The sequence below is a fragment of the Prionailurus viverrinus genome, chromosome F1, assembly GCF_022837055.1.
Source record: "Prionailurus viverrinus isolate Anna chromosome F1, UM_Priviv_1.0, whole genome shotgun sequence".
NCBI lineage: Eukaryota > Metazoa > Chordata > Mammalia > Carnivora > Felidae > Prionailurus > Prionailurus viverrinus.
Genome location: NC_062577.1, coordinates 60143743 through 60147520, shown reverse-complemented (window position 1 = coordinate 60147520; position 3778 = coordinate 60143743).

The following is a 3778-nucleotide window of genomic DNA, read 5'->3' as shown; positions in this document are numbered from 1 at the left end:
CCCCTCGTACACACAACACACACACACACACACACACACACACACACACACACACACACTTGCAAGAACCTTTATTCCTGATGCTGGAACACCACTGAAAACAGAAATGGTGAGAGGTGAAAATCAGACTTTCTGTATCGAGTTTGGGATCGCGTAGCATGAACGCAGGTCTTCTAGCAGTGATGGGAAGGGCGATCCGTCGGGAAAGGCTTCATGCATCCGGTGGGGCTTCAGCGGGAATAAAGGGATGTCAGCACAATCGAAATGTGCCGATGTGATCTTTTTCCGATCTCTTATGATTTGGGCAACAGGAGACAATCACCCAAGACTATGTTCTAACATGATGTTTGGTTGTGGACAGGCTCACAGACATGAAAAAAAGTAGGTGTGTGCCACGCACCCAGTATACACCCTCAGAGAGACCTCGTTTCTTCAATTCTAACACATTTTCACGTTTTAACTTCTTGGAAATTGTGATGGGTCTTCCAGTCAACAGGATGTCAGTTTAATTGGCAGCATTTTTTTTCTTTCTTACTAGAAAATAATGGCTCATGTCATAAAATATGGTATCCTGGGTCAGATGAAATATGGCAATGAATATTTATGTGCCTATTTCCATATGTATAAACGTACATGCTTGTGCATATGTATATCTCTACTCACATCGGCGTTTGAGCTTGTGTTAGGGATGTAGTTTGCTGTCCTCTGGTAATTTGGAAAGGATGAGGTGCTCTAGTAGGCATAAGGCTTAGCCCTTTATTATCTGTCTAACCTGCCTTTTGGATGTGACTGGTCTCCATTTTTACTCGGAAAACTAGCAGAATAATAATTCTATGCCAAGCGGTGTCTATAACACATGTTGAATTAGTTATGGTTGAGGGGTCTGTTTAGATCCATGTCTTCCCAGCCCATTTTCAAGTCCCAGGAGATTAGGGATTTGTGTCTTGTGTCGACGCAGGCTGTGCTAAGTTATATCCCATAAGCCCGAGGGCAGGAGACAGCCGTGATGGGACTTTTTTTCCCTGAAGTAACTTGCGAGGACACTGCTCATCAGTTGGTCCTACTTCCTTCCTCTGGCTTATTTTCCAGGTACATGCAATCACCAGAGAGATGACAAATATAAGAATAAGGGTCTTATGAGGTTGTTCACCGTCAGGTACTAGGTGAACAGCACCAGAGACTCCCTCCCTTGGCTTCGGTAGGAATGAGTCATACATATTCCTGTTTCTTTTCTGGTTGTGCCCGTGCCAGCAAAAGTCTGAGTCTCCTGGTCCACTCACCATGATCGCAGGCCTTCGAAGCAGTGGTATGAATCCCCCCAAAGTACCGTTGACCCATGAGCAACAACACGGGGGTTGGGGCATTGACCCCTCAAGCAGTTGAAATTCCACATATAACTTTAGACTGCCCCCAAAACTTAACCACTAATAGCCTACTGTTGGCCGGAAGCCCTACCCATAAAATAAACAGTCGATTAACACACATTTGGTATGTTATATGTATTACATGCTGTCTTCCTACAATAAAGCAAGCTAGAGAAAAGGAAATGTTAAGAAAATCATAAGGAAGAGAAAATCCATGTACAGTGCTGTACCTTATTTATCGCAGAAAATCCCCTTATGGGTGGACCTACGCAGTTCAAACCTGTGTGGTTCGAGGGTCAACTGTAAGTTACGTGAACACTGTTTAACTGAAAACTGCCTCCTCTACGACTTTTCCAGACCTTTCTGTGCTTCTTCTCTCTAAGCGCCAGCCACACTGCTCTTCCTTAGGGATCCCCTAACCCCATGCTTCTTCTCATCTAAGGCCCTTATCTCAGGTTCATCTTCCTTCTAGAAACTCACCTCCCCTTTTCCCTTGGCGACGTCTCCTTTCCCTCCGGGAAGCCTTCCTTATCTCTCCGGATGAGGTCAGGTCCCCTGTTCCAGGCTTTCTTAGCCCCTGTACTCTTTCCTAGCACTCATCATAATTGTGATTAAAACATTAGTTGAATAATTACTGTCTTACTGTTTGATGTCCCTGCCAGAGTAAAAGCTCCAAGAGGGAGGGTTATTTATGGGTGTTTTCTGTGTCCCCAACACCTGGGACGGGGACTTTATAGAGAGTAGCCAATAGAAAACACGTTGAATGAATGACCAAATAGGAGAGCTCTCATTAACTGAAAGGAGTTTTCCCTTAAGAGGTGAACTATTTTTGAGTCATCCTAAGGCCGCTCTCGCTTTGAGCACCACCAGCCATGAGAGTTGGCGATAGACGCTGTGGTTTTGAAGGCACTGACGACAGTGCCTACAGAAAGAGGGAAGGTCTTCTTAGGCTCCGAAGGGTCTTTTTGCAAGATGAGCTATAATAGGAAAAGAGAAAACTCATCGTTGGCCTACAGAAACCGTGTATTATTTGATCGTGGTCACACTCAAGGCCAACTTCAGTTAGCCTCTTCATGTTTTTCTCTGTGGCTCTTGTAGAGTGCGTCATAAGGTCATCGATTTGGAAGGGAAATTGGGAGGAGAGAGAGCGGCGTGTTTTCTGGACAAACACCAGCCTATCAGATGTCCTTATTGGATTAGATTACAGGCATGAACAAACAGCCTGGAAGTTGGCCGGACATGCACTGATCATGCCTTGTTTTCTGTTCTCTGCGATGAAAGGACAGACCTATCACATAATGGTGTTCAGTAGAGGTATTTGTTAAATGAATGAGTTAATGAATTCCCAAGGAATAAGGCAGTGGGCATTTTATCCCCCGGCCAGTAACACCACATTGCATACATTGCCTCGGCCGGGCATTGGAATGCGTAATAAAAGTTGGGCCCCCTAATGCTAGTAAAACTGATAAGACAACAAGGAGAGGAAATGAGGGAGAGACAGATTGATCTGGGGGAGAAAGGGAATGATTTGAACAGAGTCACAGCATGCATGTGATCTAAAATCCAGGCACGAAGTGAGAGTTTGTCTCCTTGATGTGTCCTGGGCCTCAGACACGTCACGATATGTTGCCCTCAGTCTTTTCTTGTCGACAGTCTGATAGAGGAGCCACTAACTGATTCTTGTCCCTCACATTTTTCTCTCATTCTTAATCTTTGTCAGAACAAACAATTGCCCCCCACCCCTAATTTACTTTCTACGAATCCCCTCAAGATGCCATCTCACACACAAGCCTCTTCAGCGGGTCCAGGGGAGCTCAGCCTACCCCAGTCTTCAGAGTTTGGTCACCGAGGCCTTCCCCGGGGTGAGGTGAGGACTGTGGCCTTCATGTGGCCCCAGTCCTGGGAAGTGACACCATCTTTCATGTAGACGTCCATGCCAGGAACTGGATTCCATCCTCAGAATCCCATCTTGTTCCTTCAGAGCTACTCAGCCTCCAGGTTCTCCTAGTTATTTTCCTTCTAAACACTGTTCATCCTTTTCATCTTGATGACATGCCCATGGTCAGTCCTTCCACCTCTCTACTATGGACCATGCCTCCAGCCTTATCCCAATTCTTGGCCTGTTCCATGAACCTCTTCTCCCCACTGTGGCCAGAAAGGTGTAACTAAGCTGCCTTCCTTTCCTTAAAAGCTGTGCCCAGACCCGGGCAAAGCCCACACTCCTTGGCATCGGATACAAGAAGATCTGTCCCTTTTGTGCCTGTTAGCTCAGCATATTTATTAGTAGCATCCTCGAGCTCACTCTCAGAAGTGCTCCGGGTTGGGTGGTAAATTATATAGTCACCCAGCACATAAAGCCTTTTATGATCTGCCTCCCACCCACTTGTCCAGCTCTGCCTTCTGCTCCTCACTGA